General features: G+C 40.2%; 1 long non-coding RNA gene across 1 annotated transcript; it reads left to right on the top strand.

The window, feature by feature from the left end:
* Positions 1-5,380: 5,380 nt before the first annotated feature.
* Positions 5,381-10,201, top strand: LOC145549154 (uncharacterized). The gene is made up of 2 exons (XR_014085130.1): positions 5,381-6,598; positions 9,901-10,201. It is a non-coding gene; the product is annotated as an uncharacterized LOC145549154 (long non-coding RNA).
* The last annotated feature ends 429 nt before the right edge of the window (positions 10,202-10,630 follow it).

The following is a 10,630-nucleotide window of genomic DNA, read 5'->3' on the forward strand; positions in this document are numbered from 1 at the left end:
GAGTCTAGCATTCATGAATCCAAGGCTGACGCTGAGAGACTGGCGCAGCTGGAGCCTGGAGCTGTACTCTATCATGAACACCAGATGAGCTTAAATAATAAAAAAGGAAAAGGGAACTGGAAAAATTACTTAATTCTTCTCATTTCCGCTATTATTTAATTTAAGGCCGAGGGCATTCAGACGATAGACAGAAAAACCTTCTGCAAAGTGATGAGACAAGAATTTCTGATCCAATACTGGTTTCTCCTCACAACACAAAACTTAAATAAGCTTTATTTGTAACAGAAAATGCTGTGTTGTTCTAATGTATTCTTTCAAATTAACTGAACTTTTTCTTTATTATTATTATTTCTTATTCCACTACCTGTTTTCTCTGAATACCTTAAATCTTACCATTGACTTTCCCCTGCCAAGACATTTTATGCTGAGTGCTAAATTTTTTAAATGAACCATCGAGAATGACTGATGTTAATTCAGGGAATTTTTGGTTGACTCACCTCCTGCTTTTAAAAAAAAGTCCAAATGAAGTTTGTGGTGGCTGGTGGATGATGTTACCCTAAATCAAATTCAGGCCCAACCCTGAGCTCTGCTACTTCAGTTGAACATTTTTCCTCTTAAAGCTGACCTCTCCTGACCTTTAACATTTTCACCGAGAGAGAAAAAGTTTGTTCAAGAGGAACCGATTGCCACATTTACCAATGTCGTTGTTGTAATTTGCATCATGGAGGAGCGTCGGCTCACCCCGACTCCCACTATGCTCCTGCAGCTTCCAGGGGAAAGGGGAGCCTTGTTTCTCGGGATCTCAAGCGATCATCTTTAGCTGCGCTACAAGACGTCTCCTCCCCACCCTGAAGGGAAACTGACATCACAGAAGCCCTCGCCTGCTTTCTCAGTTCCCCTCAGGAGGAGAAGAAAGCCACCCGCTGCGGGAGCTTTCCACTCTTCATCTCAGGATGATGGAAGAGAGGGAAAGGGGTAGGGGGGAAACCGAGCAATGGGCTATTTGTAGCTCCACTGTGTCCGAGGAGCTCAATGTGAATTGGGTGTAATCGCGTGGGAGATGATGCCACGGTTAGCCTGCGGAATGGCTGCCGGTGATTGATGTGCGCCCCACGGAGAGAGGAGAAACTTTGACAAAAAGCAATCAGAGTGGAAACATCCAGCCTGCCAAAGAAAAATCCATTGGGCTGGGTGATGTGTAATTAGAATGAGGAATTCACTCGGTAAAAACCACATTTCAGGTCAGAGGAGACTTCTTTCAATATAAAAGACTTCCCATTCCCTTAATCTAAATCATGCTTTCTCTGTCCCTGCTATATACAATAGGTCTCACCTCTAAAATGTTGTGCAGGGAGATAGGAGACCAGCCGCGATTGCAGTGCCTGCAACGTGCCCTTTTACAGAACAGTCATTACAAAAAACATTATGGTACTGAGGTGTAAACAAGGGAGGCTGTGTGTGAGTTTTGCTCCTGAGAGCTGGCTAATCTGGTAGCTGAAAATGTGGTATGATGAGAAAGTGCTTTGCCAAAAAAAAAAAAGAGAAAAAGCCTCCCACGCCGGGAGGAGAATGAGGACCTCTCTGTTTTGCCGAGAGATCATCCTCTCAATTCTTCCCGTCAGAAAATCTCCAGGCGACCCTCTACTTCTCTTGTCGCTGCCAGCGCGCAGGCTCTATCGGGACTGCCAGACGCGGGAGCCACTATGAGGCCGTGCCAGGCCCGGGATTTACCGCGATGCGTCTGATGTGCTCCATCATTTTTTTTTTTGTGTGGGGGGGATAATTAAAAGAGGAAATGGTGTTGGAAGAACAGAGTGGAGACGGAGGGATTGGACGGAGCAAATGGATGCAGCTGTCAATTATGTTGAAATGTCGATGTGTTTTTTTTCTCACTTTCTCTTAAGTTTTTTGTTGAACAGTTTCTCATCTGGGTGTATTTTTTAAAAGTTTTGTTAAATTTGCACTCCGAACATGCCATGAGAAAATATTGCAACAAAGTACAGACCGTGTCATAAAGTATTTAAAGAAAGTACAATCTGTAATTATTTTAAGTATATCTTATGTAAAATACCTTAACCATCACATTTTTCCTTTTCTTTATCATAATAGTTTATGTTCTGTGGAGATTCTTTAAAACAGCACAGTGGCACAAGAATGGGGAAAAAACAAACAAACAAACAAACAAAGCTACAACCCAAAAAGGTTTATGTTGCTAAACTGCTTGTTCAGTGTTTGAGATTTGCACTGGCATGGGGCTAATGATGTTTAAGTACTAAATTAAAGGGCTATTCTGCTGCTTTTCTCTGAAATCTGAAATATTTTGACTGGCATCTCTAGTCAAAATAAGCTTGCCTGTTAGCTTCTTAACCCTGAAACAGTTATTCCCAATTAAAGATTCGTCGCAGGTTGCCAGGGAAACCATTTACATTACACCTTGTTGCAAATTTAATTTATTCGATTAAAAGGGGCTCGTCATACAAACTACTTCCCAGCACAACACTTCTAATAAACGGCATCATGGAAAAGCTTTTTTTTTTTTGATGACAAGCTGAAAGAGCAGGAGCTTCTTAAAGAGACAGAGACCCAATTTTAAGGCATCAAATTGCAAAGTCAGATTTCTTTTAAGTTATGTTTGATACATACAGCATTTTTATAACAACTGAAGTTGACCTTGTTATTTGATTCTGCTGTAAAATGGCCCCGTGTGCCTTGAAAATATGTAATATCACCCATTTAATAAGTGAATTTTATCATTACTCCAGTCACATTTTACAAATAGATTAGGTGGATCATTTAAGGTAAAACAGTAAAGACTAAATACATGTACATGCTGTTTAAATCACATGTCCTCTTCCTGTCACTCAAACTGAAAAGCCCAAAGGGCCCTTATTACTTTCATAAGACGCTCTCTGTATATACAGCTGAAACAAGATATTTACATACACTGTACAAATATGACTGTGAATCAGACTCAACTAATTTCAAATTTCAAACAGTTATGAACATGTTTTGGTTTGAAATGTTTGCATCAACTCCAGAACAAAAGCAAAAAAGTGTCAGTATTCGTTGTACCAACATGAGCTGGAAAGCCGCTCTCAGAGGAAGAAGCAGTCACTCCTAAAGAAACATAAAACACCAGATAAAAGCAAAAGAGCTTAATGTCCTGTGAGCTGATAAAACTAAAACACATAAATATTTGACCATAATGGCTGTTTTAATGCTGAGCAGACAGAGAGGGAAGTACAGGAAGAATCATGTTGTGTTTTGCTGCAGGAGGGACTGGTGCACTTCTAGATGATTAGTGTGGAGATGTCTATGCAGCACCTCAAGATGTGATCCTAAGATTAAAGCCGAATTAATTACCATAAAATAAAATGGAGGGGCCTAAACAAAATCCTGATTTCCATACCAAAGAGAAGGTGTGGTATCGAAAGCATTTCGGTCAAGAGAAATGGGCCAGAATTTCAGCTAAGTACTTGAGAATGCTTGACCCATGTTATGCAGTTAAAAAGGTAATTACACCAAATATTAAGGAAATCTTTGTCAAGTTTTAACTTTGAAGAAAACGATTTAAACAAATCTAAACACCTCTCATTGTTCTAGCGTTTGGAATAATTTTGTTATTCTTAACAGACTCAAAACAGGAATTTAATATTTTTCTACAACATATATAAATATCTGATTATGCTAAATATGTCATATTAGGACATTTTGCACAGTTTGGCGCCATCCAGGTGTTTCTTTGGGGTTTTTTTTTTTCTACTGCTCTGAATCTATTTCAAATTCTCCACCATGCAGCATGACCCAAACTCTGTTAGAAAAGCAGGACAACTTCTTCTTCTCTCAGCAGATGAACACCCAGGAGGGTGGTGGTGGTGGTGGTGGTGGGGAGTGATGGCTTTCAGCTGCTCTCACTCCTCATCTCCACGCTCTGTTTTGACGTGGCGCATCTCCCGCACCCCGAAGCTTTAAAGGTTTAAAGAGCAACTTTTTCACCCTGTAATCCAGGTGCCTTTCAAACAAGTCACGCTGTTTACTGACACATGACAAAAAAGTTCAACCCCCTCCTCTCATCTCCGCGCTTACAAGACTGTAACTCACCCCCAGCGCTTGGTAGTCATTCCTCCAGAGCGCCCTCCCGAACAAACAGAGCCGCTGCGAGAACAGGCCCCTGCCTTTCACCCGCTCCCTAAATTCATAATAAGATCTGATGCTGTTGTTCACTTCTTCAAATTTGTCATCAAAGCAAATGTGTTCTGACAACAGCTAGTGACAAGTGCACCAGAGGAGAGGCGGCAAATCAGCTCTTTCACACCGCATATCAATTATTGATCGTGTCGCTCCCCTTCCCTCCGCGGCCCCTGCCACCCCACCAAGTAGACACCTTGTGATAATGAAACGCATCAATTTAAAAAATAAATAATAAACCAGGTTCTGCTCCATTGTTGCGAAGCCTTAAGAGCTTGATTGACTGCCTGCACATTTTCCTCGTTGGCAGTCAGGCAGATCAAAGGAAGGTTCCTCTCATTGCCCAAGGCCACTTGCAATTTATTTAGAGGAGCAGTGCTGCCGTCCCAGCAGGTAACATTATTGGGCAGGGACACTCAGGATAATCAGAGCTTTGAGGTGCCTCTCAAATCCCACCTCTGCTGCTTCCATCATGCATGCACAAAAAGTATGTGAAGGGGGTTTGCAAAAAGCCTCCTTTATTAAAGGGAATTAGGACCAAGTTGGGGTCCTCACACCGGAGGACCCAGCTGCTGCTCGGAGCCACAAACTCCACTCGACCTAAATGTGTTGACCTGCATCAGCACAGGGTGCAGAGTACAGTCTGCATCAGACCGGATTTTACTTCTCGGTTTCAGTTGTTTTTTTTTTTTCCTAAGCGGTTTTAATGTTTCCCAAATAACGTTTTAGGGAGATTTTGAATAAAGAAATTAAAGCAGAATATCCAAATATTATTTGTTTGATTTGCTTCTGATTGGTTGTTGGATCATTTTGCTATCTGTAGTTGATTTTAAACTGATTTACGCAGTATTAAAAAAATAAAATAACAAGAAATGCTTCAGCTCTTATTCCAATGTTCTTTAAATGATTTATTTATTAGTCTAAAGTGTGAAAATAACACTAAGATGTATGTATTTTGATAACTGTATTGTCATTAAAATAAAACAAAGCAAAAGCTGTTGATTTTAAAATCATATTTATATCGTACAGGCAGGTTTTATTTCAGATTTGAAAGCAATAAAGACAAATACATAATTTAAGTGTGTAGAAGTAAACTAAAGAGAACAAAAAAGCATCAGAACTAAAATCAAATTTTAGTTTTCCAGTTTTAAATTTCATTTAGATTTAATTCCATGTGGCAGAATGTGGAGGAACAACTGTGATTTTTACAATCAGAAATTCTTTAAACATGTTCAAGAAATTCGCACTTAAATTTATGTGACAGTAATTATATAAATATGCACATCTTTGAAACATTGTGTAGCACCTGTTTTAGTTTAAATATGACCACTTTCACACTCAGTTGAATATAATCTTAATGTCACAAAGCAGTGAAAACATTGTGTAGTTTCACAGATATTTCTTCAGTTTGGAAGCCTCCAGCTCGGGTTTGACCAGTGTTTATTTTTTATTTTAACCTGTAGGTGATTAAATACAGCCAAGGCTTCTTTTCCAGGTGCTTGTGCTGCCCTCATGTGGAATGATGCCCTGGGTGATAAGCCGTGTCACCAATATCAAAATCATTCAGTAGAATCATATCATCCTATAGCAATTTTATGTAAAAAGCACGTTTAAAAATATCATGAATACCAAAAACATGAGAATAAAAACCACAGTCTGTGGACTAAAAGACAGAAAATATGTAGAAATTAAAAAGACAAAGTTGTAAAATAAAGTATAAATTAAATATAGGTGTATATATTAAATATAGGCCTGGCATTAAATAGTCTTTGGCATCATTTTGTCTACTGGAATAAAAAAAAATGATGAAAGCAAATGAAAATGTGGCATGATTGATAAAAGACACACACACAAAAAAGGGAAAATTAAAAAAAAAAAACTGAATATGAATACAGAAGTAAACACACACTGGTGCATTTCAGTTTCTGACCGGTTGAAACTAAAACCAGTGGGTTTCCCAGTCAGCTCCAGGCACTAGAGGGCACTAGAAGCCAGAGCATTTTCTGTCTGCAGGGTTTCTGTTTCAAGTTCTTTCCACAACTGTTAAAGCTCCCAGCAGCTCGTACGCGCGTCTGCTTGCTTGCATATGTTTGGACGCGAGCTCGGACTGTTATGCATGTAGACACGAGCCGTACAATGGCACGATTTCACGCGGCTCAGCCTCTTTGTGTGCCACTGCCACATCTCCTGTTTGTTCTGACGCCTATCAGCGGTTCGACAAAGCTCTACCACAGGGAGGAGTTGGGTGGGTGAAAAAAAAAAGAAAAAACAAATCACTAACAGGCTGACACGACCTGTGTCCCAGCAGCAGCTCTCATGCTGCTTGTCCACAACGCGCAAGTGTAGCTGCGGGCGCATGCTGTGGTGTCAGAGTTGTTATTTTAGGAGAGCTTGTTTCAAACAAACTTTGGTAAACACACACACACACACACACACGCAGCCGGCATGGTCGAACAAAGTACCAGACAGACAATAATCTGGTGGCTTTGTAGCAGTTTCAAATCCAGAGAGTGTGTTTTTGAACCGTTTATGTAGTCGCCGACTGAATGATGGGAGCAGGAACTGCAGGGCTGCAGAGATGGTGGTTCCACCATAGGGTCTGGCACAGCCTGGGCCTTTTGTGCAGTGCTGCTTGTTGAAAAGGCGCCGGCGTTCTGATCTATAAGCTAATGTGTGTTCATATGGCATATGTTTGTTTTCAGGCTTGCAGTGTAGGAATCTAAATTGAGCTGTCCGTTTTCTTTCATGATACTTTAATGCAGAACATGTTAGATTCATGCCGTCTGCTTTCCGTTTCTACTGGGAATCAATTGTGAAGCAATAAAGAGATGCTCAAGATTCAATCAGGTATGCTAAGATTGGTGCACAGTTGTTTTCTGTTGGAAGATGTGGTAGTGAGATGCATAAAAGGGGGGCCTTGGTAGATGTGAGCGAGGCCCTCTGAGGTGCCTCCGTCCCCGGATGGGCCCTCTGCAGCGTCCCCGGAAGACCGCGAGCGTCTGTCAGGAGGGATTCCAACCAAATTAAAAAACAATGATCCACTAAGGGAGAAACTAATGCCAGCTTCCATCATATCAAGACCCACATTCCTCACTGTTTTGCTTTTAACTTTTATTATTTTCTCCCCCTCTCAGTGTATCAGACTTTCTTTCCTTTTCTCCCTCCGCACTGTTGTTTTCTAGTTTGTTTTCCATCCGCGCTCCTCTGGCTGTCGCCGAGCGCTACAGCCACTTTCAAAGGCTCGGCTGTCACGCGCCGCCTTTGAGTCCCGTTTGAAATTTTAACGTACATGTTGTCAGGGTGCCGTCAGGAGTGATTGACAGCTCCGTCCCAGAGCAACACCGGGCTTGGCAGGCTGGCTGTCTTTTGTCAGAGGGAGCCGAGGAGAAGCAACAAAGGAAGGGAGCAGGGAGGGGAAAAAAAAGGGAGAGAAAACATACATAAATAAAACAAAACTGCTGTTATCCATCTCTCAATAAAGACCAAATTAGATTAATCTTGAGGTGGAGAAAGGCGGGCAGGAAGTTGATATTTTCCCCCAGCTTTGTTCCCTACTGTTGATGATACACTGCTCACATAGTATCTCAACACGACATCACTGAAACAGTTTGTATTAACAGCAAATTAAAGAAAATTACAAAAAAAAGAAGCAGTTTTATATACACAGACACAGAAAAGTTGTTGGCATCCCCTGATAACCCTGTGTACAAAACCTTTTAAGTCATCATGTCACGGTATCATTATGTCACGCTAATGAAATCTGAAAAATCCAACCTAAATAGTTTACTAATTTGATTCCACTTTGTGCTGCTCTGTTCAGTTTTTCTCAGATGTCGGAGCTGGGAACTCGAGTTTAGAGCATTTCAGCTGGAATGGATGCAGTTGGAGTCATTTGTTTTGGTGATATTTACATTAGCAATATGTTCCAGTGGCAATTCAGTTTGCTCTATTTTATGTGCTCAAACAGAAAAGGCATATTTTAGAGGACTATGTGTGCCTCTCCTTAAACCGGATGCATCTCCCCTAAAGAGTTTGAAAATAGTTTTGTATTGGAAACTTTCACCATCGTCTACATGCAGTCAGCCATATTGGGAGTTAAATTCAAATTTTCTGCGACTTCTAACTTTCCAAGCTGGAATTTGAACTTTTGAGGGTGTTCTTGTTGGTTTGCAAAAGATATTATATGAAATTTCTCAGGGTTGAGGGACACAAAGAGAGGCATGTTTGGTGATTCCTCACTATATCAGGGATCTTCTGGTCCAGTCTTGGATGACATGTAAAGAAAATCATCAAGTTTTTGTCAGGATGCTGAGGAGGAAATTGAGATTTTTGATTTAGCCATGATGGACTAGTAATAGGTGTAAAAGTGGTGGATGGCAGCACCGGTCAGCCGGTCAGTTGATTGGTTCTGATTTCCTTTTGGGTGATTGGCAGTTGGCCAATATTTGCAGGTAAAACCAATCTTAGTAGAAATCTTATGAAAATTTTTTTTTAATGTGAAAAATGAAAGACGAAAGAAAGTGGCTTTTTCAAGTTTAGTTAATTTAGTTTGGGCAGCAAGGCTCTAAACTTTTTATTTATATTTGAGATTAAGCAAGTGTGTATTGTTTTATTGTTAAATAAAATATGATTGGAACATTGAAGGTGTATTATAACACCTGATGGTGTCAGTTATAAAAAAAAAGAGAGATATTAACCCCAAATTCAGACCAGTAACTCAGGCTTTTTAAATATCAGTGAACTGTGATTCGCCAGAAAACTGTAATCGGTGCGTCCCTACTTTCAAACCCCAGCTAGATCATTCACATTCCTCGAAAGAGGAATATGTGCAACATTTAGCTGCACATGTTCCTCTTTCGAGGAAAGAGCAGCATTTGTTTTCTGCAGCATTTAGGTTTCATAGCCGAGGTGGACATGGAAAAGGCTCCTGTTTCTGCTGCGATTTGGCTTTAAGTTTAAAATATCGAACTGAAAAACGTCCAGAGTCAAGGCCAAAATTTCTTAAAGTGGACTTCTGTTTATTTGCAGGGATTACGCACCAAAACTGTCTACGAAATGATTTTGAGACAACTATTATATCTGCCTATTTTAGCACCAAATATCCTTTAATATACATTAGTACTCACAAGGGAAACCGTCTTGGCGTTATTACAGATGGATGACACATCTCTTTACATTTTCTTTATCTTCACTCATTATGCATTACTCGCATGCATTTCATCTCTTCAATCTGAATTTTTTATTTTTGAATATTTTAGATATATTCAATGGGAAAAAAATCTGCAAATAGGCAAAAATGTTTTCCCGTGAATAATTTGGAATCACGTTCGACAATAAAAAAAAAAAAAAAGAGCAAATAGGTTAATCTGGAAATACCTGAGGCACAGATCCATGGTACACTTGGAGCTCATCAATAAAGACAAATAATCAAAATAAATGTGGAAACGTGCAAAGAATCTGGCAAGAAAATTTGAACTGACTAAGATGTAAGATCGTGTCAGGATTCGGAAACCTTTCCAGCCTTAGGTGCTTAAACTGAGAAAAATCTGGAAACCTGGACCTGTAAAGTTCAAGCAAAGACTCTTGCGTTGTTTTGCACCTGTGCTCAAATTTAACAACACTGCAAAGATGTGTTGAATTTTCTATATAATTACAAATGTTCTGGATTATTTTCTTCCTCTAGATTTCACTGTATTGCAACTTTAATTCCAGACGCACCCTGCTGTCTGCTGAAGTGTCTCTGCTGCTCCCTGAATCCCGTCCTGCTCCAACCTGATCCATGGCCTCCCTCTGCAATGAGCACAAACGGAAACAGAAATACTCTCTCTGAATAATATCAGACAAATATCAAGAATAGAACCACAAGTTCATGTGGAAGTTGTGCACAAGTTTGTTTGAACAGCGTGACTGAGCGGTAATTATTGATTCAGTGAAGCACATGAAAACAAGGGCAGCTACAAGTCTCGCCGCTTCGGGGGAAAAAAAAAAAAAAAAAAACAAGAAATCAGGGACGTTGACATCTCGGCTTTTTCGTACGAGCGTGAAAGAGTAGAATGGCATCAGCGACAAGAGCCGGAAAACCAAAAACACGATTCAATCCTGAAAATCTTTCCGAGCTACGTGGAAATGTAAACATGAGACGGGAGAGTAAAGAAGAAAACCCTTGAAGTAATTTTAGATCTAAAACCTAAAGAATATTCATAGTCAAATTACTTCCTGCACAGTTCCTGTCTCTTGCAAACTACCAAAAAGATGGCGTGTAAACCGCCAGAATGACAGAATGAAGTGTTTTATTTCAGCAACTCGTGTCTACGGTGATAGATGTGAATCAGAGCCGCGAAAAGAGCGAGGAGTGTTGCTCATGATGGGCTTGACTGGCTTACTCTCACCTGCTGAAAGGTTAGGCTGCTCCTCTGCCGGGATCTTTTTTTTTTTTTTTAAA

The sequence above is a fragment of the Poecilia reticulata genome, chromosome 19 (genome assembly GCF_904066995.2).
Source record: "Poecilia reticulata chromosome 19, P_reticulata-male-v2, whole genome shotgun sequence".
In the NCBI taxonomy this organism is placed as follows: domain Eukaryota; kingdom Metazoa; phylum Chordata; class Actinopteri; order Cyprinodontiformes; family Poeciliidae; genus Poecilia; species Poecilia reticulata.